We start from the raw sequence: 26710 nt of genomic DNA on the forward strand, positions 1-26710 counted from the left end.
AAAAATAAAGTTACCACATGATCCTGCAATCCCAGTCCTGGGCATATATCTGGAGAAAACTCGAATTCGAACAGATACACGCACCCCAATGTTCACAGCAGCACTATTTACAATAGCCAAGACGTGGAAGCAACCTAAATGTCCATTGACAGATGAATGGATAAAGAACATGTGGTATATATAATGGAATATTACTCAGCCATAAAAAAGAATGAGGGGCTTCCCTGGTGGCGCAGTGGTTGGGAGTCCGCCTGCCCATGCAGGGGACGCGGTCCGGGAGGGTCCCACATGCCGCAGAGCAGCTGGGCCCGTGAGCTATGGCCACTGAGCCTGCGCATACGGAACCTGTGCTCCGCAACGGGAGAGGCCACAACAGTGAGAGGCCCGTGTACCGAAAAAAAAAAACAAAGAATGAAAATAATGCCATTTGCAGCAACATGGATGGAGCTAGAGATTATCATACTAAGTGAAGTCAGAGAAAGATAAATATTATATGATATCACTTATATGTGGAATCTAAAAAGATGATACAAATGAACTTTTTTTTTTTTTTTTTTGTGGTACGCGGGCCTCTCACTGTTGTGGCCTCTCCCGTTACGGAGCACAGACTCCGGACGCGCAGGCTCAGCGGCCATGGCCCACGGGCCCAGCCGCTCCGCGGCATGCGGGATCCTCCCGGACCGGGGCACGAACCCGTCCCCTGCATTGGCAGGCGGACTCTCAACCACTGCGCCACCAGGGAAGCCCCAAATGAACTTATTTACAGAACAGAAATAGACTCACAGATATAGAAAACAATCTTACGGTTACCAAAGGGGAAAGGGGGGAGAGGGATAAATTAAGAGTTTGGGATTAACGTATACACACTACTATATATAAAACAGATAAACCACAAAGACTTACTGTATAGCACAGAACTATATTCAATATCTTATAATAACTTATAATGGAAAATAACCTGAAAAAGAATGTGTGTGTGTGTTACTGAATGTTTTTGCTGTACACCTAAAACTAATACAACATTGTAAATCCACTAGACTTCAATTTTAAAAATAGTTTAAAAAAAGATACCTGGCCAAAATCGGGATGAATGGAAAAGTCTATTGGGAGTCTTAGTTGACCACAGGACTCATTGTAGTCAACCTTGTGATGTAGATAATTTTTTAAAACTAATTCAATATCAAATTACATTAAAGGAGGCAGAGTGTAAAGAACAAAGAAGATGAGCTTTCTGACAGGCTTTTTAGACAATGGATGAAATACTGAATTTATTCCGAACACCTCTTTTGAAGAAGAATGTTGACAAAATTGAGGTGATCCAGAAAGGAATAGAGAGAGTGGTCAAAGGCCTCGAAAGTATCAACTGAAGAACTTAGACTATCTAAACCTGGGAAGGGAATACTGGGATGGGATGATACAGATGATGGGAAATATCTGAAAAGCCATCACGTTCTAGAACAGTAAGACTCATTCTGTGTAGCTATGGAAGAAGCAAGTAGAACAGGATGTGAGAGTCAATGGAAATCAGCATAAGAAGACCCATCAAACAACAAAAAAAATGAACTGCCTTACAAAATACTGACTTCTCTGACACACTGATTGATTAATTGATTTACAGCTCACCTTGTGCCCAAAATAAATATCTAACATTTTAAAGTGATTATGTGATAACACTCTTCTGAGTGCTTTATATGTATAATTCATTTGATTCACACAACAGTCTTAAGTAGTTACTATTATTATCCCTATTTTTATGGATGAGCAAACTGAGAAAGAAAGGTTAAATAACTTGCCCAAGGTCACACAGATAAGAGAATGGATGCTAAGCCAAGATTCAAAGGCAAGAGGGAAGAGATATGGGAACATATGTATATGTATAACTGATTCACTTTGTTATAAAGCAGAAACTAACACACCATTGTAAAGCAATTATACCCCAATAAAGATGTTTAAAATATATATATATATATATATATATATATATATATATATATATATATATATATATGCCACCAGGAAAAAAAAAAGATTCAAAGGCAAGTGTACTGGCCCTGGAAGCCCACGTGTTCATCACCAGACAGCTACACTGCCTCTTCCTCGCTGAAACATGCAAGGCTTCCTATGATTGTCCTGTTACTGGAGTAGACCATAACAATTAGCTGTCTAGAATGTTAAGGTGACAACTGGGTATGATGGACCTCTGATATCTTCAATGACTCGGGACTTTGGGGAAGCTCAGTGGGATTCTGGTCTTGTGGAACTGCTGATATGCTGGGTTTGTAACATGTAGAATTTGATGTGAATGTAACACAACTGGAAGGTAGAAAGCAGAGACCGAAGAAGGCAGATGCTAAGGCTGGAACCATGAACCATGCAGTGCACACAGAGAGCAGAAAGAGAAACCAGTGGCAGCTAAGGGTGTAAGTAGCCTCACGCTCCAGAAGATAGGACAAGAATCTTTCAAAGGGTTGAATAGCTGAGAAGTGTGAGATCTCTTGCTTTTGTTTGCCAAGAATCCATTCCCCCTTATTCTTCCAACAGCACCCCGTTTTCCTCTGAGAACCATCCCTCTCTGTCATGTTTTCCTGGTGTGGTTGACCCCACTCCCTGGAGAATCCAAGGCTGCCCGTATTTCAAACCTGGCCAATAAGCATAGCCTATTCCCCTGATCACCACGGTTGGTTTAGGGTGAACAAACAGAAGACCCAAGTGGGTCTAATGAGAATCAACACTGAAACGTTTGGTGGAATTATTAGGAAGATACTTCCTCTTTACCACCCCGGGTACCTAAGCCAGTAAGATGAACACATGGAGCTACCAGGGCCATCTTTACCGCTATGGGGAGAGCTTGCCCATAAATGAACCAACACGAAAAAAAAGTAAAGCCAAGGGACTGGCTGGGGCCGGGGGGTGGGCATTTGTACTCCCAGATCCTGCTTTTTGAGTATTTACATATACCCCCTAGATTTTTCATGTATGTGAGCAAATAAATTCTCCTTTTCAGTTGGTTTTTGTCATTTGCCACTGAAAGCGATGGCCAATATATCACCTATGTCTCAGAGATACCTCTTTCTTTATGTATCCATGCCTCTCTACTACATCATAAACTCCTTGAGAGCAAGAAATGTGCTTCCTCACATGGCAGCACCTAGCACAGAGCCAGGCACATTCTTGGTAGAAACAAACGTCACTGAATTATTTCACATCAATTAAATGAAATAATACAGGCAAGAGGGTGTTATAAGCCACAGAGCATTCTTTTACTATTATTTCAAAGACAGGTGATATCGTAGCCTCTCTTTACATTTAAAGCTCACTGAATCTGCAGTTCAATCAAGTTCATTAAGAAGAGGTGCCCTCAAAGTACTTTGTTCAGCCACGTATAATCTTAACAATCTTGGCGTACTGCTTTTGCCCCCCTCTTCTTTCTTGAATGTACCCTTTAAGGAAATGCAGTGCTGGTACTTAAAATCAAATCTTGGCAAGGTAAATGCTTCCCTTTATACGAAAACAAAACGAAACAAAAAAGACTGAGGAGTAGTACATCATTTAAAGTAATAAAAAAAAACAATTTATTATCCATCTCTGATGTTCAAATGCAAAATGGGATGGAAAATGTCTGTGTATAATGAATTTTGCAACATTTGCTGAAGCCCTGCATGAGAAGGAAAGAAGAAAATGACTCAAAAATAGAAATCTCTTCAATTCCAATACTTTTCACAAAAGGAAGAGTACACACACACACACACACACACACACAAAACTGTATAGTATAATCAGAAATATAATAGTGACAGATTCTAGACAGAAACTAACAATCTGTGATAGGCTCAGTAATGAGAAACTCTCACCATATCTTTCAACTATATTTACCCTTTATATACTCTTTCCTTCCCTGGATCTTAGCAAACAGAAATTTAAAAGTAAATTAAGGGGAGAGGAGGAAACCTCATCCACTACAGCAATTAAGAATGTGGGTTTGGGAGGTCAGGGAAGATGAGAGTCCCTGGACCTGACACTGTGTGACTTCGGGCAAGTCATCTCAACCTCTCTGAGCTTCAGTTTCCACATCTATGTAAGTGGTGATATAATCATAGGTCGCTGAGATTAAGTCAGAAAACGGCAATGGAAAGTGCTTACCCCAAAGGAGTGATCACTCTAAATTATGCTTTCATTCTGCGTCATTTAAACCAGCCACCGTGACATCAACAAGACTCCTCTCCATGAAAGAAGCCACAACCAGAATATCTGACTGCCGATCGTGGTCTGCTTCTAACTATCAATACTTGTCCCACCTTGACCAAGTTAATTCAACGTCTTGAAAAGGAGTCACTTGGAACCTAAGATCTTTGAGGCTCATTCCATCCGAGAATCAACCTGTTCAGAGCAGCCAAATACCTATATTAAGGGAACAGGCAGACACGTGTCCTGAGCACTGGTTAAATAGTCTCTCCTGTGTCTCCTCTCTGCCTTTCCGGAGGAGGCCTTGAAGGGTGCCAATACGTTAAATACTTCAACCACAGGAAGATGCCAATGCATCTTTGCTCCCCTGTAATCAAAAGGTCTGTGAACTCACACTTGAAATCTCAGAGAAAGCTTAAGCGGAAAGAACATCTTTCAATAACCAACAACATAACCCTCCTCACGTTTTGCCATCCTGACATTCAGGGAGTCATGCTCCAGAGAGCACTTTTCAGGAAACAATCAGCTTAAGACATCACCCATCCAATTCACTTTGACACTGATGAGCGATGACACTGTTCCTTAGAAAACAGAAACAGAAATGGCAGACCATCGCTACGACAGCCAACTGCTGGGTAGTCTTTTGGGTTGCTTTTTTTGTTTTGTTTAAGTGTGTCATTCACTAAAGAGGAGACAGGGAAAATGGGCAGGTTACAAGTAGCTTCCTGTCTAATTGGAGGCTTGAGATAATTAGGAGACAATTCTGATTCTTCATCCATTTGTTCACTTATTCAATAAATATTTATTAAGTGTGAGGTTCTGTTCTGGATGCGGAGGATAGAGCAGTAAACAAAATAGGCAAGATCCTTGCTCTCAATGTATATACTAGTGGAAGGACACAAACCAAAAATAACAAAGTAATAACGCTGCCATGAACACTGAGGTGCACCTATACTTTCCTGTTAGTGTTTTCATTTTCTTTGGCTAAATATCCAGGAGTGGAATCGGTGGATCATATGGTAGTTCTATTTTTAATTTTTTGAAGAACCTCCATGCAAGCGACCTGAGTGCCCGCCCACTGAAGAATGGATGAAGATGCTGTGGTGTATGTGTGTGTGCGTATACACATATATACACCTATATATAATGCAACATTACCGAGCCATAAAAAAGAATGAAATTTTGCCATTCGCAGCAACATAAATGGACATGGAGGGTATTATACTTACTGAAATAAGTCAGACAGAGAAAGACGAATACGGCATGTTTTCAAGTATATGTGGAATCTAAAAAATGAAACAAACAAATATAACAGAACAGAAACTGACTCACAGAGATGGAGAACAAACTAGTGGTTACCAGAGGGGAGAAGCGTGGGGGAAGGGCAACATAGGTGAAGGGGATTAAGAGGTACAAACCACTAGGTGTAAAATAACCAAGTTACAAAGATGTAATGTACTGCACAGGGAAGAGAGCCAACATTATGCAGAGTATAATCTGTAAAAATATCAGACCCTTATGTTGTACAGCTGAAACTAATATAGTATTGTAAGTGAACCACACTACAGTGAAAATAGTAATAATCAGAGGAACAAACAAGATAATCTCAGGCAGTGACAAGTACTATGGTGGAAATAAACTAAGCAGTACGATAGAAAGTGACCCAGGCTGGAAGGAGCAAGCCTGCAGCCTATGCAGGCAGGTTATGCTCTGAACACTTCTAGAAGGTACCATTCACACCATGAATGAGTGACAAGGAAGAGACAGCCATGCAAAGCCAAGAGCAAAAGCCACTGAGGTCAGGTTTTCTCCAACGGGATGCTATTGGCATTTGGCATGGGGTTGTTTTTCTTGTGTGGGTCTGTCCTGAGCACCGCAGGACATTTAGCATCCCTTGAGCCTCCCCCGTACCCAATATCTGTAGGGTCCTCTGGGTAGTCATTGGGGTAGCCGAAAATGTTTCCACTCTTTTCCCTAGAGGAAGGGCTACAACTCCCCTTGTTGAGAACCACTGATACAGCAGAGAACAAAGGCCAGGGCCTTGAGTTAGAAACAAGCCTGGGCTGTGCAATGAACAGCAAGCAGGCCAGTGTGCTTGGCATATAATGAGTGATGGGGAAAGAGGCGAGAGTTGACTTTATAGCCATGTATGCTTAGCTGTGGCATACCGAGTTTGCTTGCTGTCAGCTGGGAAGATTTCATACAGGAGACAGAGGCTGAGCAGAGCACAGAAGCCACAGTTACACACACGCTTTCTGTACAGTACCAGGAAAGGGGATACGATTCTATGGGCAATTGGATGACATTCTGCTGCTCTGGTGTTGCAATGAGCAAAGCTGGGAGGAGAGGAAAGTGAGCAAACCACAATATTTCATCAATCCTAAAATGTACCTTTTTATTCACATTCCAACCTAGCTGGAATCAAAATGTGTGTCACAATCATCATCACGTATTGTCACTGCCTGAGTCTGTGCGTCAAAACCGGCAGCAGCCTGGAAGAAAATCCTGAGGGCAAGGATGGAGCACACTTTAGGAAATGCTGTCAGAGCAACAGCCTAGGTGGGATCAGGAACGAGAGCACGAAGCACACGCAAGAGGAGGACACTGCGAACTGGGGGTGGCTCAGAAGGGTCCAACTTTGAATAAGAAATGTCAGGAATCCATGGACCAATTTATCTCTTTTATTTTTTTCTGATGTACGAACACACAAGAGTGATGGAAGATAAATGTTCAAGCATAAGGATGCTTTTTCCAATAAATGTGAAATTTTAAAATTCTACATGTAGAAGTACCGTCATGGTTTAATTAGCAATGCTCTCTTCCTAGTGATCATAAGAGTAAGAGTGCACATTACAGATTCGAGGAAATCTGAGAACCTCTACTGAACATCCAGCCGGTGCCAGGAATTTTATATGTGCTATACAGCAAGGAATCTCACAGCAGCAGTCTAAAATCCACAGGATGAACTCCACTTCACAGACATTAATAAGTAACTTGGGCTTCCCTGGTGGTACAGTGGTTGAGAGTCCGCCTGCCGATGCAGGGGGCGCGAGTTCGTGCCCCGGTCCGGGAAGATCCCACATGCCGCGGAGCGGCTGAGCCCGTGAGCCGTGGCCGCTGAGCCTGCGCGTCCGGAGCCTGTGCTCCGCAACCGGAGAGGCCACAACAGCGAGAGGCCCACGTACCGCAAAACAAAACAAAACAAAACAAAAAACAGCAATAGTTTCAGAGTTGACACATCTTAAATTATACTTGGTCTCTTCTCTAATACATATTATCTGAAGGAACACTGCCAGTTAGTGAGTCAAAGTTTTATCCAGGACTTCCCTGGTAGTGCAGTGGTTAAGAATCCGCCTGCCAATGCAGGGCACATGGGTTCGAGCCCTGGCCTGGGAAGATCCCACATGCTGAGGAGCAACTAAGCCCGTGCACCACAATGACTGCGCCTGTGCTCTAGAGCCCGCAAGCCACAACTACTGAGCCTGCATGCCACAACTACTGAAGCCCGCGCCTAGAGCCTGTGCTCTGCAACGAGAAGCCACCACCATGAGAAGCCCATGGTCACCACAACTAGAGAAAGCCCGTGTGCAGCAATGAAGACCCAGCACAGCAAAAAATTAATTTATTTATTTAATTAAAAAAAGTTTTACGCAATGGTTTGCTTTTTTTGTTTTTTAAGCCTACAGCACCCGGTATTCCCAGGTGGTCTCCCATCCAAGTACTAACCAGGCCTACCCTGCCTAGCTTCTGAGATCAGATGAGATTGGGTGCACTCAGGGTGGTATGGCTGTAGAGTGCAATGGTTTGCACTTTTATAATAGGTGCACTTTTTTAAAATTGAACTATAGTTGATTTACAATATTGTGTTAGTTTCAGGTGTACAGCAAAGTGATTCAGACAGATAGATAGATAGAGTGTTTGATTGATTCAGGTTATTTTCCATTATAGGTTAATACAAGATATTGGATATAGTTCCCTGTGCTATACAGTAATTCTTTGTTGTTATCTACTTTAATATATAGTAGTACATATCCGTTAATCCCATACTCCTTATTTATCCCTTCCCCCTTTCCCCTTTGTTTTCTATGTCTGAGAGTCCGTTTTTGTTTCGTAAATAAGTTCATTTGTATTATATTTTAGATGCCACATATATGTGATATCATATAATAGTTGTCTTTCTCTGTGTCCCATTTCTTTTTCAGGAAAAGATCCCAGGAAAAAACTCCTAATTTCCCTGCGTAATTCCTTGGTTTGCTGCTCCCAGCCTGGCTGCTCAGTGGGGCCCCATCTCTCCAGACTCTTCCATCATGCCCCCTCAAAACCCATAGGATTAAAACTTCTTAAGGGTTTACTAGTTATCAATACTGAGAAACAGAAGACACAAAGAAACAAACACTGGAGATTCTCCTGGAATCTTGGCTTGTACAGCCATTTCCCCACTGAGTCTCTGAGTCCTTATTCCTGAAGGTGTTGTTGCTATGACCCTCCCGACCCTGCACAGACCAGATAGGTTCTTAATGCCCTCTGACACCTTCCTAATAACAAGAAACAGCTTTCAGTTAACCAGGATCCACCAAAGGGTGGCCATCAGGCTAGGCACTTGATATAATTTACCTCCTTTAACCCAATCAACAGCCCTATGACAAAGGTATTATACTTTTCACTTTTTCGATGAAAAAATAAAGTTCAGAGAAGTCAAGCAATTAGCCCAAGGTCACACAGCTAGGATATGGCAATCCTGTGATTGGAGCCTGAATATATAAATCTACTGAAAATCTAATCAAAACAGATGAGTAGTTAATTCAGGTGACAAGTGATGTGAAGTGTGTAATGCACATTCCCAGGGTCTCCACATGGAGCCAAACCTCCTCTCTTCAAGCTCACCCCATTGTTTCCATGAGGTCTGTAATGCTGAAATCAGATATACTGACTTTATCATAGTAAAGTGTGTGGACCAGAGGGCAGACAGCAGAAGCAAGAACTACAATCCTGCAGCCTGTGGAACAAAAACCACATTCACAGAAAGATACACAAGATGAAAAGGCAGAGGACTATGTATCAGATGAAGCAACAAGATAAAACACCAGAAAAACAACTAAATGAAGTGGAGATAGGCAACCTTCCAGAAAAAGAATTCAGAATAATGATAATGAAGATGATCCAGGACCTCGGAAAAACAATGGAGGCAAAGATCGAGAAGATGCAAGAAATGTTTAACGAAGACCTAGAAAAATTAAAAAACAAACAGAGATGAACAATACAATAACTGAAACGAAAAATACACTAGAAGGAATCAATAGCAGAATAACTGAGGCAGAAGAATGGATAAGTGACCTGCAAGACGGAATGGTGGAATTCACTGCTACAGAACAGAATAAAGAAAAAAGAATGAAAAGCAATGAAGACAGCCCAAGACACCTCTGGGACAACATTAAACGTAACAACATTCACATTATAGGGGTACCAGGAGAAGAGAGAGAGAAAGGACCAGAGAAAATATTTGAAGAGATTATAGTCAAAAACGTCCCCAACATGCGAAAGGAAATAGCCACCCAAGTCCAGGAAGTGCAGAGAGTCCCATACAAGATAAACCCAAGGAGAAACACGCCGAGACACATAGTAATCAAATTGGCAAAAATTAAAGACAAAGAAAAATTACTGAAAGCAGCAAGGGAAAAACGACAAATAACATACAAGGGAACTCCCATAAGGTTAACAGCTGATTTCTCAGCAGAAACTCTACAAGCCAGAGGGAGTGGCATGACATATTTAAAGTGATGAAAGGGAAGAACCTACAGCCAAGATTACTCTACCCGGCAAGAATCTCATTTGGATTCCATGGAGAAATCAAAAGCTTTACAGACAAGCAAAAGCTAAGAGAATTCAGCACCACCAAACCATCTCTACAACAAATGCTAAAGGAACTTCTCTAAGCGTTCTTAGAGAAGAAACACAAGAGAAGAAAAGGACCTACAAAAACAAACCCCAAACAATTAAGAAGATGGTAACAGGAACATACATATCGATAATTACCTTAAACATAAATGGATTAAATGCTCCAATCAAAAGACACAGGCTCGCTGAATGGATACAGAAACAATACCCATATATATGCTGTCTACAAGAGATCCACTTCAGACCTAGGGACACATAGAGACTGAAAGTGAGGGGATGGAAAAAGATATTCCATGGAAATGTAAATCAAAAGTAAGATGGAGTAGCAATACTCATATCAGATAAAATACACCTTAAAATAAAGAATGTTACAAAAGACAAGGAAGGACACTACATAATGTTCAAGGGATCAATCCAAGAAGAAGATTAACAATTATAAATATATATGCCCCCAACGTAGGAGCACCTCAATATATAAGACAAATGCTAACAGCTATAAAAGAGGAAATCAACAGTAATACAACAATAGTAGGGGACCTTAACACCTCACTGACACAAATGGACAGATCATACAAACAAAAAATTACTAAGGAAACACAAGCTTTAAATGACACAAAAGACCAGATAGATTTAATCGGTATTTATAGGACATTCCATCCAAAACCAGCAGATTACACTTTCTTCTCAAGTGTTCACGAAACATTCTCCAGGATAGAGCACATCTTGGGTCACAAATCAAGCCTCAGTAAATTTAAGAAAATTGAAATTATATCAAGCATCTTTTCTGACCACAATGCTATGAGATTAGAAATCAATTACAGGGAAAAAAATGTAAAAAACACAAGCACACTGAGGCTACACAATACGTTACTAAATAACCAAGCAATCACTGAAGAAATCAAAGAGGAAATCAAAAAATACCTAGAGACAAATGACAATGTAAACACAATGATCCAAAACCCATGGGATGCAGCAAAAGCAGTTCTAAGAGGGAAGTTCATAGCAATACAAGCCTAACTCAAGAAACAAGAAAAATCTCAAATAAACAATCTAACCTTACACCTAAAGGAACCAGAGAAAGAAGAACAAACAAAACCCAAAGTTAGCAGAAGGAGAGAAATCATAAAGATCAGAGCAGAAATAAATGAAATGAAAACAAAGAAAACAATAGCAAAGATCAATAAAACTAAAAGCTGGTTCTTTGAGAAGATAAACAAAATTGATAAACCATTAGTCAGACTCAGCAAGAAGAAGAGGGAGAGGACTCAAATCAATAAAATTAGAGATGAAAAGGGGAAGTTACAACAGGCACTGCAGAAATACAAAGCATCCTAAGAAACTACTACAAGCAACTCTATGCCAATAAAGTGGACAACCTGGCAGAAATGGACAAATTCTTAGAAAGGTATGACCTCCCAAGAGTGAACCAGGAAGAAATAGAAAATATGAACAGACTAATCACAAGTAATGAAATTAAAACTGTGATTAAAAATCTTCCAACAAACAAAACTCCAGGATCAGATGGCTTCACAGGTGAATTCTATCAAACATTTAGAAAGGAGCTCACACTCATCCTTCTCAAACTCTTCCAAAACATTGCAGAGGAAGGAACACTCCCAAAATCATTCTATGAGGCCATCATCACCCTGATACCAAAACCAGACAAAGATACTACAAAAAAAGAAAATTACAGACCAATATCACTGAAGAATATAGATCCAAAATCCTCAACAAAATACTAGGAAAGAGAATCCAACAGCACATTAAAAGGATCATACACCATGATCAAGTAGGATTTATCCCAGGGATGGAAGGATTCTTCAATATATGGAAATCAATCAATGTGATACACGACATTAACAAATTGAAGAATAAAAACCATACGATCATCTCAATAGACGCAGAAAAAGCTTTTGACAAAATTCAACACCCATTTATGATAAAAACTCTCCAGAAGGTTGGCATAGATGGAACCTAACTCAACATAATAAAGACCATATACAACAAACCCACAGCCAACGTCATTCTCAATGGTGAAAAACTGAAAGCATTTCCTCTAAGATCAGGAGGAAGACAAGGATGTCCACTCTCACCACTATTATTCAACATAGTTTTGGAAGTCCTGGACACAGGAATCAATAAAGAAAAAGAAATAAAAGGAATACAAATTGGAAAAGAAGAAAGAAAACTGTGACTGTTTGCAGATGACATGATACTATACATAGAGAATCTGAAAGATGCCACCAGAAAACTACTAGAGCTAATCAATGAATTTGGTAAAGTTGCAGGATACAAAATTAATGCACAGAAACCTGTTGCATTCCTACACACTAATGATGAAAAATCTGAAAGAGAAATTAAGGAAACACTCTCATTTACCACTGCAACAAAAAGAATAAAATACCTAGGAATAAATCTACCTAGGGAGACAAAAGACCTGTACTCAGAAAACTATAAGACACTGATGAAAGAAATTCAAGATGATATCAACAGATGGAGAGATATACCATGTTCTTGGATTGGAAGAATTAATATTGTAAAAATGACTATACTACCCAAAGCAATCTACAGATTCAATGCAATCCCTATCAAATTACCCATGGCATTTTTTATGGAACTAGAACAAAAAACCTTAAAATTTGTGTGGAGACACAAAAGACCCCGAATAGCCGAAGCAGTGTTGAGGGAAAAAAACAGAGCTGGAGGAATCAGACTCCCTGACTTCAGACTATACTACAAAGCTACAGTAATCAAGACAATATAGTACTGGCACAAAAACAGAAACATAGATCAATGGAACAAGATAGAAAGCCCAGAGATAAACCCACACACCTATGGTCAACTAATCTATGACAGAGGAGGCAAGGATATACAATGGAGAAAAGACAGTCTCTTCAATAAGTGGTGCTGGGAAAACTGGAGAGCTACATGTAAAAGAATGAAATTAGAACACTCCCTAACACCATACATAAAAATAAACTCAAAATGGATTAGAGACCTAAATGTAAGACCAGACACTATAAAACTCTTAGAGGAAAACATAGGAAGAACACTCTTTGACATAAATCACAGCAAGATCTTTTATTATCCACCTCCTAGAGTAATGGAAATAAAAACAAAAATAAACAAATGGGACCTAATGAAACTTCAAAGCTTTTGCACAGCAAAGGAAACCATAAACAATACGAAAGACAACCCTCAGAATGGGAGAAAATATTTGCAAACAAATCAACGGACAAAGGATTAATCTCCGAAATATATAAACAGCTCATGCAGGTCAATATTAAAGAAACAAACAACCCAGTCCAATAATGGGCAGAAGACCCAAATAGACATTTCTCCAAAGAAGACATACAGATGGCCAAGAAACACATGAAAAGCTGCTCAACATCACTAATTATTAGAGAAATGCAAATCAAAACTACAATGAGGTGTCACCTCACACCAGTTAGAATCGGCATCATCAGAAAATCTACCAACAACAAATGCTGGAGAGGGTGTGGAGAAAAGGGAACCCTCTTGCACTGTTGGTGGGAATGTAAATTGATACAGCCACTATGGAGAACAGTATGGAGATTCCTTAAGAAACTAAAAATAGAATTACCATATGACCCAGCAATCCCACTACTGGGCATATACCAGAGAAAACCATAATTCAAAAAGACACATGCACCCCAATGTTCATTGCAGCACTATTTACAATAGCCAGGTCATGGAAGCAACCTAAATGCCCATCGACAGACGAATGGATAAAGGAGATGTGATACATATATACAATGGAACATTACTCAGCCATAAAAAGGAATGAAATTGGGTCATCTGTAGAGACGTGGATGAATTTCATACAGAGTGAAGTAACTCAGAAAGAGAAAAACAAATATCGTATATTAACGCATGCATGTGGAACCCAGAAAAATGGCACAGATGAACTGGTATGCAGGGCAGAAACTGAGACACAGATGTAGAGAACAAACATATGGACACCAAGAGGGGAAAGGGACGGAGGGTGGTGGTGGTGCTGTGATGAATTGGGAGATTGGGATTGACATATATACCCTACTATGTATAAAATGGATAACTAATAAGAACCTGCTGTATAAAAAATTTAATTAATTAATTAAAGCGTGTGCACGGACATCTGGGTGCGCACATGTGCTTTTTGCCAGTTACAAGTCTTCCATAAAAACACTTGAATGATCAGCAAGCCCAGAAGCCAATCACAATTCTAGTCATGAGGTCCACCAACTGGCATAATTCAGCTTTGAAGAGGCTCCCTCTAAATGGATTAAGTATGATTGAATGATACAGGTTCTCCCTGGGTGTGAATGGGGTGGCAGTGTACAGGCATTCTGGGAAGTGGAGTAAATTCTTTCCAAGTGTCTATTCGATCCCCAGGGGATCTCCTCCACCCTCAGCTCAAAATTCTCAATCCAGGGAGGGGGAAGGGATGGATTGGGAGTTTGGGATTACTAGGTGCAAACTATTATATATAGAATGGATAACCAACAAGGACCTACTGTACAGCACAGGGAACCATGTTCAATATCCTGTGATAAACCATAATGGAAAAGAGTATGAAAAAGAATGTATTAATGTGTATAACTGAATCACTCTGCTGTACAGGAGAATTTAACACAACATTGTAAATCAACTAGACTTCAGAAAAATAAATTTAAAAAAAAACTCTCAATCAGAAACAACACAGTATCAATGTAAGACAGCTGAGGTGTTTTCTGATGGGTATTTTTCTAAAATGCCTTAGACACTTGCTAATCTTTACTTTTTTTCCATTATCTATTTTAATTGAAGTAATACACTCAGAGGATTTTAGAAAAAGAGACATGCACGCTGTCAAGGATTTATACTAGACGCCTCTCTGCAGCCTGTTTTTTCTCATCAACAGCAGATCTTGGAGTTTTTTCCACGGCTATATGCACAGCGCTGTCCAATGCTTTTAAACCACCGCACTGCATTCCTTCTGTGGGTAAGCCATAACTTACACAACCAGTCTCGTACTGAGGTACACTTAGGTGGCTTCCAATCTTTTGCCATTAAAAATAAAACAACTCGTACACACCTTTTTGCTGGACAATTAAGAGTTCTCCAAACTGAACACGGAGTAGTGTTGTTCTCAACACGGGCATATACCTGTTCTTCCAGAGATGCTATGATCCAACTCAAAAGCAAGGACAACAACTAAGACATAAACTGGACCAACAGAGAGCAGGGACATCTGAAACAAAGTCTGTCCGGAAATTTGCACAATGCATGGTTACTGCATCTATACTCTTTCTGAGAGAATCAGAGGGTCCGTGGCCAGGGACACTGGAAAGATCCACAGGATCTGAAGAGCACTGTGCAATGTTTAAAATAAGCACTTCTTCTTGGCGGTGTACAAGAGAAATAGAAATGCTAAACCTCACCTGCAAAGCACACTGCATGGGACATTAACATAATACAATTTAGACACAACAGCAAACTTCAGTCATGGAGCAGACTTCCAGCACTGCCAGAAACATTTCTCCCCTCACTGCTGAATGCTGCTGTGAATTTCACCTGTGACAGAGATTCTAAGATAACTCAAAGAATGTAGTTTTAACGTGTGAGGGCAGGGAGGACTGGGCATCCCCAGACACAGCAAGCAAGAGTGTAAATATTTATATAAGCTTCCTGGAGGGAAATTCAGCCATGTGTACCAAAAGCTTTAAAATCATCCTCACCGCTCACCTTTTGACCCAGTAATTATATGACCATGTATGCCCTGGGATTCATCCTAAGAAACTCTGTGTGTGTGTGTGTGTGTGTGTGTGTGTGTGTGTGTGTGTGTGTGTCTGTGTGTGTTTTCCGTACCCATTTGTTCACTGCAATGTTTTAGGACCAGAGGAACACTGGAAGCAATGTAAATGTCCACCTGTAGGGTATCAGTTAAATACGTTATAATGTATTCATGCCATACGATGAAAACTACACAGTGAATAAAATTCATGTGTTAAAGGAGTAGTTTGCAAGCTGTGGGTCACAAATCATTAATAAGTCATGAAACCAGTTTTTGTGGGCCATGGACAGCTTTTTAAATAGAAGAATATCAGAGTGCATCACACAAAGTAAGTGTCAGTATGGTTTCATGAAACTTTATTTAAATGCATGTGTGTTTATTCTGGGTCAGTATATAAAATGTACTTCTTACTTTAGGATATAGTAAAAAAAAAAAAAAAAAACTGAAAACCACTGTGGCAACAGAATATTCACTAGTATGGAAATATGTCAACATTCTACATTTAAGTGGGGGAAAACAGGTTAAAAATTATATAATATAATCCCAAATTTGAGATAATACCAACAATCAAATATGTATGTGTATATGTGCACAGAAAGGAAACATTCTCTGGCTAGTAGTATTATGGGTGAAGGTAATTTTTCTCTATTTTCCCTACATGCTTCTGGTATTTTTCTAAATTTCCTATAATTTCTGCTTATTATGTTAATAAGCAGAAGAAAACAGAGGGTATTTTCAAATATAGTTTTGATAAGTATGTAAAGTATTTTAAGATGCTCCAAAAATGAGTCAAGGGTGACAATAAATGAATGAGGTGACCAGGCAATCATTCCATCCTCGGACATCCTCCTATGAAAAATCTTCTTTCAGAAATGTTGCATACCAACACATTGGGACAAGCAGCATATGGTCCCACAAGAAGGCGCACAGGAAACGTAAATAGTAGTTCAGAACTGCAAGGAAGGAAGGAAGGAAGGAAAGGAGGAAGGAAGGTAGGAAAGGAGGGAGGGAAGGAAAGAAGGAAGGACGGAAGGAAAGGAGGGAGGGAGGGAACAGAAATAATGGAAGGGAAAAGTGAAAAGAAAAGAAAGTACCAAAAATATCTGATATGTTAAAAAAAAAAGAGAGAGAGAGAGAGAAATAAAGCTTGTCTTTAATACACAGCAGCAAAAAAATTGGACAAAGCTTTCATTTTATGACTAGAGGTTTCAGCCAGCAAATATCGTCCTGAAGTTATTAAATTTTAAAGTGCCCAGGAACTCAACAAACCCTTTTTTAATTCATAATGAGTTGATGAAGTGGCCAATGACCTGACCTCTTTTCAAACCGGATGAGGGATTTGATGAGTCAGTGCTAATTCAGGTTCAGGTGATCACTTCACTGTTCGGAAAACATCGTTACATTTTTTTTTTTTTTCTGAGGAAGAGGCTTTACTATGGAAGCATAATCATTAGTGACGGTAATCTTCTGCTTCCCCTCAGTGGCACCCCAGTGAGGCACGTAACTAATGAAATTACTCAGTGTTAAACAAGGAAACGGCAGCTTTGCTGTATGAATTCCATTTCTTCACGTTCCAGATCTTTCTCAAGTAGAGATGGGACCCTGTCCTCAAAATGTTTATATTCTGTTGGGGGAGACAATGGCAACTCCTGGATTTCTATTTAAGTAGGTGATGTAGAGGTTTAGGTGGCTTGGAAGAGAATGCTTGCTGATGGAAATGATTAGTGATAAGACTTAGAACCACCCTTCTTATTGCCACTCAGACGAAACATAAATAACAAGATACGAAGAATACTGGGAAAAGAGTGGGCTAACTCAGCAAGAGTAAAATCACTTCTAGGCTGAAGGAGAAAAGCATTTGAACCTCACCAGTTATATTTTGGGAATAAAAGGTACAAAATTGTTAGACAGATGGACAAACCCATCCTTTTGGATGCTACTGTGAAAATTTGGAGCCAAACTAAGGTTGATCACATATGATTTCCAAAGAGTATATTGGTCAAATTTATATCACTTTTTTCAAAGCTTCTGATTTATTTGTGTATCCCTAGCATCTTGCAAAGCACTGGGGAGAGCAGACAGTTATAAAGTAATTATCCAATATTAGATAAATACAGTTGCTCGATTTTTTAGTGTAATCCAATAAGGATTTGAGGAAAGAAACATAGATGCTTAAGGAGAGCAACTGGTATACCAAAGGCACATGGATTAATTTGTCTATACTGATAGATAACTGACTTCTCATTTTAAAAGATCTCCACATTATTTGCTTTGCTTTATTAGTATTTATTTTCCAGAGCTTTGCATGTGTATCTCATTTAATCCTTGTAACTAACCTATAAAGTACATACTATTAATATCTCCATTTTAAAGATGAGGAAACTGAGTCACAGATCAGTTTAGTAACTCATTCAAGGCCACACAACCAGCAGGTCCCACAGCCCATACTCATAGCCAAGCAGTTGGCTCCAAAGCCCATGTTACCCTAGTGCCCCCTATTTCCGAAGCACTCTAAACATTTGGCAGATGGTATCTTATTCTTTCTCCCCAAACCACTTGAAATAGCTTTGTTAAAATACTGTGACCTTCCCCAAGTCACTGTATGCCCTTGCTGGGTGTTGTCTAAGAGACGAAGGTAGTTTCCCACAAGGCCAGCTTTATTCCTCACTAGCTGAAAAGCAAAGCAAATGAAACAAAAGAAAAGGAACATGAGGGGTTCTTTGGGCACACTGTGTGTTGGACATAAACAAATAAAATGGTTTTAATAAAGGGATGGCAAGTGAGAACATACATCAGTCACCTGGTACCTTGGTAGACCAGATAACCCTCCTCATGGAGTCTCAGAGACATGAAGGAGGAAGTGCCCTTATGTCCTGGGTTTTGTACCTTCCGAGATCCGATAGAGGTCTGCAAGTTTTAATGAAAACAATTTGCATTGTAGGGTGCCGAAGGTAGCAGGCTAATGTTAGGGTGGAGTTGGCTGGTTCGTTTTATTCTCCAAAAAGTCTGGTTATGTCAACCCACTCCCAGTAGAGTCTCCCTGACAGTTATCTAATAAACTCGAGTTTCCCACTGCTATAACATACTGCTGACAACAAAGGGTCTTTCTTCAGCATTGAAGAACACTGAGTGCATTAAGGAAATCTGGCCACAAAAGAACAAGGAGACCTATAAAAGCTCCCCCACGTCTTCCATGCCTTCCTTCCAGCTTGATGTTTCTTGTCAAGAGAAGGAAAACTCTCAGTATAAATATGCATTTGAATCATAAACCAAATCCACCCAGCACTTTTGCAGAAAAAGAGAGAAATAAAAAGAGGCTCCAGGACAAACATCTAAGTAAAAAATATAAAGTGCTTTTACCCCCTCATCTCACGACGTGCCTGTCTCTTCCACTCTCCTCTTGCACTGAGCAGTATGTACACTTTACAGAGAATGCCAGCTATAATCCAACAGATGTCACTGTGAACATGGAGGAGAAAATGGCCAGAAACAGCCTCTCAAGGGTTGTCTGCACAAAAATACACTGACCAGCTTTGATTTTCAGTGCCACGGTCAACTAGACCAGCCCACGTGTGAGCACAGGAACTCGTTCCTGCCGTAACCTGAGTCAGGTGAGCCGGGAATGCTAATTCATTTAGATGAGATTTGTGAAAAATATTGCTTTGGGGGGCTTCCCTGGTGGTGCAGTGGTTGAGAATCTGCCTGCTAATGCAGGGGACATGGGTTCGAGCCCTGGTCTGGGAGGATCCCACATGCCGCGGAGCGGCTAGGCCCGTGAGCCACAACTACTGAGCCTGCGCGTCTGGAGCCTGCGCACCGCGATGAAGAGTGGCCCCCGCCTGCCACAACTAGAGAAAGCCCTCGCACAGAAACGAAGACCCAACACAGCAAAAATAAATTAATTAATAAAAAAACAGTGCTTTGGGTGAAAGAAGGGTATCTCATTGCTATGCAGACATGTATTATCAGGGGAAGAAAAGCAAAAAAGACTAAGGTTAGCCCATACAAGATAGTCCTTCAAGGCAAGCCTCAATCCAGAATATGAGTGTGCCTCAGGGATCAGCATGGTGAGACGGCAGTTAACCCCTTCTCTGTAATAATCCACACTAAAGTCACGTTTAAAGAGAAGAATCATGTCATTTCACCATCACATGTGTATGTATCACATCTCTCTCCTCCAAGCCTTCACATATTCTGTTCCTTATGCCCAACACCCTTCCCTCACCACTGACCCTTAGCTTAAATGGCTAACCCCTACAAGTCCCCTACTTCTCAGCCTAGGTGTCACTTCCCTTGTTTTATCTACAAAAGTGCCTGGCAGATAGTACTGAATGAACAGATGTTTTAGAATAAATGCATAGGACCCATTTGTGGCCAGTGGGTGTAGAGGAAATATACCAGGGTCTTCTAGAAGGAATTTTCTCCCTAATGAGAGGCAAGGGCTGCCTGAAGAATAAGCCTTTTTGTCACTTTCCCTCCCTTCCTTCTTTGCATACTCTCATGCAAGAATATAATACCTAAGGCTGCAGCAGCCATCTTCAGATCACGAGGTAACAACCCACGGTTCAAAATCCAACAGGCTACCATGGCAGAATGGAAGGATGTAAACAGCTTGAACCCTTCATAGCCTGGTAAACTGCTGACTCTATCCTGGAACCACCCATCTGGATTTCTTGCTAAGTGAGATCTAAATATGCTAAGTCACCGTTCATTAGGTTTTCTCTCGCTTACAGCCAAAAGCATCCAGACTGGCATATTCTGCACTGATTAACCTAAATTGTGATTGGCATTTGCTTGCCTGTATTCCCACCTAGACTGTGAGTTTCAGAAGGATGAAAGTGTCTTGTTGTTTACCTTCTTCCCGGCATACAGCAAAGAATGAGATGCCTTAAACATCTGTTAAACGAGAGACTCATTTCCCTCACACCTGCCTCTCCCAGTTCCCAAGAACTAAAACTCGATGCTGACCCATTTCTATCTTTCTGAACCTTTACAGGTATCTTTGATGTTAGATCTGGCACCTCTCAGTTCTCAGAACGCTATGACACATCTTAAGAAGTCCACTCTTTTTCAAGCTTTCTCTAAGTCAAATGGGTATTTTTCAGACTTCAATTTAGAAAATCTCTTAGTGACATTCAACGTGGTCGATCACTCCTTCCTTTTGAAAATCCATAGTGCCATAAAACTGAGTTGCTTTCTTTTTTATTGAAGTAATATTGATTTACAGAATGGAAGAAAATATTAGCAAATGATAAGCAAATGTCAGGGGGTTAATATCCAAAATATACAAACAGCTCATACAGCTCAATGTAAAAAAAAAACCAAACAACCCAATCAAAAGAAAATGGGCAGAAGACCTGAATAGACATTTTTCTAAAGAAGACATACAAATGGCTACCAAGCACAAGAAAAGATGCTCAATATCGCTAATTATGAGAGAACTGTGAATCAAAACAACAATGAGACATCACCTCACACCTGTCAGAATGGCCATCATCAAAAAGTCTACAAATAACAACTGTTGTCAAGGATGTGGAAAAAAGGGAACTCTGCAATGTTGGTGGGAATGTAAGTTGGTGCAGCCACCATGCAAAACAGTATGGAAAGTCCTCAAAACACCAAAAAATAGAACTATCATATGATCCGGCAATTCTGCTCCTGGGTATATACCCAGAAAAAACAAAAACACTAATTCAAAAAGATACATGCACCCCAATGTTCTTAGCAGCACTATTCACAACCGCTTTCTTATTGTCCTCTACACTTTTCTCTTTTACAAGCTCACCTTTACGTACTCTGCACCCAATTTCAAAGCCTAATTCTGAGCCTTCCTCTCTTGCCACCATACACTTGCTCACAATCATCATTGACCATGGCTTCAATTATCACTTTACGTTGATAAGTCCCGAAGTTATATCTCCTGGCCCTGTCCTCTCCTCTAAGCTCAGCTACGTACATCTACCTATTTGATACATACATATCAAATATATATATATATATATAGTCTCAAAACAATATATATGTAAACAATATATATAAACATATATATATATAAATAATATATATGTCTCAAAACCATCTGAAATTCAACATTTTTGAAACTGAACTTATTATCCTCCCTGACTCATCGGCATCTTGATGAAGGTATCAGAAACCTACCTCAAGCTGACTTAGGGCACTAAAGGAAATGTATTGGCTCAAGGAACCAGAAAGCTCTTAGACAGAGCTGGTCTCAGGCATGCATGAATTCCGGAATTTAAACAACAAAATAAGGTCTCTCTTGCCATCTCTCATCTCTACTAATCTCCATCTAACTCCTTTCTCTCTCACTGCACACCAGCTTTCTCCATAGGGAGGAAACATCTCCATAGGTAGAAGCATCTGTAGGACTCCATCCTTCCTGCTCCAAGACCCCAAAGGCAAGCCCCCTTTGTCTTCACCTCCAACATCCCACAAAAATGAATCTCACTGTGCAAACCTTGGTCACTAAGCCAATGCCTGTTACAGCCAGGGGAGGTGGGTTTTCCTGAAGGGAAATCTAACCCAAAATCAGATGACTGGATTAACAGTTCTTCAACAAAAGAGAGCACAGGGTTTTCTGGACAAGTTAACTGCGCAGATGTCCTGCAGCTACCCCAAGCCAGCTCTTCTTCTTGTGGTCTCTGTCTTGGTAAGTAAAGCCATCCTTCTCCCATCCACTTACACAAGCCAGAAACCCAGGAGTTCCTGAAGACTTCCCTCGCTCTCATCCCCCGAAGGCAAGCCAGCACCATATCCTTTCAATTTTGCCTCCCAACTGTTTTACACTTAAAACAATGCCCAGAACACAACATCATCCACTTCTTTCCATCCTCACTGCCATCTCCCTAGTCTAAGCCACCAGAAACCTCTCCTAGACTATTTTAAGAACCTCCTACAGGTACTTACTCTCATCTCCCCAGTCCTTTCCTACGTAGCAACCAGGCTGACCATTTCAAAGTGTGAACCTGACCCTGTCCCCTGTCTGTTGAAACCACTAGACAGCCCTCCATCTCCCTGAGGATAAAACCCCACATCTTTAACATGTCCTGCAATTCCCCATAGCTATCTCCTCTCCAGTTCCATTCTAAGCCACGCCTCTCCCTCTTACTGAGTTCCAGCACCGTGGGTCTTTAGTTCTTCCAACATGCCAGCCGTCTTCCTGACATGAGGTCTTTACATGTCCTGTTCCCTCTGCTTGGATTGCTACCCTCCCCAACACACACACACATTCTCTCTCTCTCTCTCTCTCTCTCTCTCTCTCTCTCTCTCACACACACACACTTTCACCTCCTACTCAACCTTCAGATCTCTTCTCAAATGCCACTTATTTAGGACAGTTTCCTCAACTCTCCAAACCTCTAATAGGTTACAACTCTTGCTAGATGTTCAAACTGCACCCCCTTCATTCTAGTCTCTTACAGCACCGGATACTGTTCCTTCACAGTATTCACTCCGCTCACCATTTTAACTTTATTTACATTGACTGATTACATCGCTCTTCTCCACTGAAAGACAAGTGCCACAAGGCCAGGAATCAACTGCTTTTACTTACCTTTCTGTCCCCAGCCCCAAGCACAGTGCCTGGCACATTTGGAGGCAATCAATATGGAATGAGAAATAAACGTCTGAATCATTTCTGGAAAGGACAGAGATTAAAAGTACAAGTTGTGGAGTCAAGCAGGTTAAAATCTTGGGCCCATAGGGACTTCCCTGCTGGTCCAGTGGCTAAGACTCCACACTCCCAATGCAGGGGGCCCGGGTTCGGTCCCTGGTCAGGGAACTAAATCTCGCATGTCGCAACTACGGGTTCGCATGCTGCAACTAAAGATCCTGCATGCCGCAACTAAGACGGGCACAGCCAAATAAATAAATAAATACTTTTTTAAAATAAAATAAAAACAAATAAATAAAGTCTTGGGCCCATAGAAATACAAGGTGTGTCACCTTGGACACATCACTTAGAATTTCCCTTCTTTACGTTTCAATTTCCTCATCTGTAAAATATGGACAATAATAAGGATTCATAAGATGACCTACCTTTTAGGTAGGTTTTTTACACTTAAAACAATGTCCAGAACACAGAAAGCAGATGTATCCATTACAATTAAGTTTATCCGAGAACAACTAAAGCCCAAAATAGTATGGCGGAAGCAACACAGAAAGGTATCCCTCTCTTACCCAGAGGTTTCCATCGGGCTCCTTCTGTCCTGCTGCTTCTTCATTCTCGAGACGACGCTCTCTCCACAGAGCACCAAATTACTGTTGAACTTCCATTCTCATACTCACATTCTCATCAACAGCAAAGAGCATCCTTGTAAGGACCTTTCTCAAAAGTCGTACCCAGCATCTGCTCTCAAATCCCACTGGCCCGAACTTAACCTCGTCAAGCCACATCAAGTAGGAGGAAGGTCGGGAAACATAGTCTTTATTTCAGATTGTCACACGCCCAACGAAAATTGAGAGACGAACAGTAGCCTCTTTTACAGCAAGACAGTGAAAGGAAAATTCTTACACGGAAATTGGACGTTTTATGTCAGGGAGTGCCTCCATAAAAGATGATATGGGCAAATGAGATTGTAGAAGCACCCTCCCCAGAAACACATCCGTCACAGTAACAGGCACATAAACGCATTTGGTGGATTTTAAAGAAAACCACCACCAACATCCCATAGGTGAACTTCCTAAACCCCTGGGTCCTGGGCTCCAGGGCAAGTGTGCTTGCCCAGAGAGAAGCCTTTAGAGGTTCGTCCCATTGTCATTCACTTAGGCCTGCCTTGATCTTTTCTCTCTGAATGATGCAAAATGCTTACAGGTGCCAGGCAGGACTTCTCAGGGTGCCCTGGGGCAGTCCTTTGCCTGCAGAATCCCTCCAGGGCAGGTGACGACCTACAGGAGGACTGTGGCTTTGCCTACCTGACGCATTGAGGGCCTTCCCAACCTGTCGCTAACCACCACCTCAGAAATCCAATCTTGCTTTACAGCTAAATCAATCCTGTCACTCCAATTAAATTCGCTTGGGAAAAGTTAAAAAAGGAATCTCTGGCCTCACTGTGAATTCTCAAGTCTGATAGAGAAAGAACGATTCTGCAGCAGTTCAAAGAGAGAAAGGAAGTATTTACTCTGTCCCCCTTCATGCAGAAGGGAAAGGGGCATTGTTATTTTGATACTAGAAACTAAACTCTAAATTAGATCATCCGAGAAGGATAACCATATTCAAACTGCCTATTTTCTTTCACCTCATGGAAATGGTACATGGAATCACCATCCGTATTATTAAAAGCTTTTATCAAGGTGCCTGGGGCACAAAACAGGCTGAGTTGTACTAAATCTGTAACATGACTTGGGGATGACATGGAGGTCTTTCCCAAGAACTTAAGAAATAAGATTACCATCTGACAGCTTATCAAAATATATCACAGTGTATCAAAATTTTAACAGTGCATACCGCTTCCATTTTCTCTGCAGACATGCATTCAAGAGCACAAGGGTATCCTCTGTAGCCTTGTCTGTAAAAGCAAAGGATGGAAACGACAGAGATGTTCACAAAGAGTAGAGAGATTAAGTATATCATGATACCACCTTACAGGGAAACACAATGTCAAGATTACGAAACAGTGAACTCAGCCTCTACACAGTGTCATGAAAAAAGTGTCCACGCTCTCATGGTAAGTAGCCATAGCAAATGCAGGCTCTGAAGCCAAAAGGTCTCACTTAATTGTTTCCCAGCTCTGAGACTACGAGTACGTTACTCAACATCTCTAAGCCGGAGGTCACTTATCTGAAAAATGGGGTAATAACAGCACTACCTCATAGGGTGCTATAAGCACTTAGCCTAGTAGATGGTGAGTTGGCATGGGGTAACTGTCAACTCACTACAGTTCTGTGGCAGTCTTAGTAATATCAATGACACCTCATCAGTGTCACCAGACTATATCAGTGAACACTTCTTCCTCCACTGTATATACATCACTCAAAGGGAAACACAGGCCGACTATAAGCAGTGGCTCCTTTCTGGGAATGAGGATGGCAGTGCAAGAAGCAGGATGGAAAAAAAGGAAAGAGGAAAAGTCTTTGGCTGTATTTTCATTTATATGTTAGTGTTTTTTTTCTTCTAAAGCCAGCTCATGTTACTTTTATCATAAAGTGTTTTTTTTTTTCAAGATTGGCCTCTAAGAATTAAACTTTAATTGGATCTCTTAATGGATGAGAGCAGAGACATGCAAAGTTCCCAGGAAGGAGATTCTGAGCCTCAGGACCTGGTGTAACTCAACTGAAAATAGTAACATATCTAAAGCAAGGATATGACTACCTGTGGGCTGAGGGTGGGGATGGCACCGAGTCCTAGTAGCTCAGGAAGAACAGGCACAGCAGAGGTGGCAGGGCACGCAAGCAGTTCACAGGGGAGAGGGGATTTTGGTCCCGAGACTCATATTTCCAAGTGCGTCCTCTAGGCTCTTCACTTGGCTTCTGCTCTGTGTTAAGGACTGAGTCATGTCCCCCTCCCCAGATTCGTGTGTTGAAATCCTAACCCCTAGGACCTCAGAATATGACCATATTTGGAGATAGGGTCTTTCACGAGGTAATTAAGGCAAAATGGGGTCATTAGGGTGGGCCCCAATCCAATAGGACTAGTGTCCCTGTAAGAAAAGGAGATCTGGGCACAACACACAGCGGGAAGATCACGTGAAGACACAGGGAAGAAAAGACAGCCATCTGCAAGTCAGAGAGAGGCCGGAGAAGAAACCAACACTGCCAACACCTTGATCTTGGATTTCTAGGCTGCAGGGCTGTGAGAAAATACACTGCTACTGTTTAAGCCCCCCAGTGTGTCATATT

General features: G+C 41.0%; 1 protein-coding gene and 1 pseudogene across 1 annotated transcript in view; both read right to left on the minus strand.

Annotated features, from left to right (window-relative positions):
- The window catches only part of HS3ST4 (heparan sulfate-glucosamine 3-sulfotransferase 4), a 395257-nt gene that overhangs the window by 349162 nt on the left and 19385 nt on the right, over positions 1 to 26710 (minus strand). The window lies entirely within an intron of this gene.
- On the minus strand, positions 7860 to 7977 carry LOC136135786 (5S ribosomal RNA; annotated as a pseudogene).

The sequence above is a fragment of the Phocoena phocoena genome, chromosome 15, assembly GCF_963924675.1.
Source record: "Phocoena phocoena chromosome 15, mPhoPho1.1, whole genome shotgun sequence".
Taxonomy (NCBI): domain Eukaryota; kingdom Metazoa; phylum Chordata; class Mammalia; order Artiodactyla; family Phocoenidae; genus Phocoena; species Phocoena phocoena.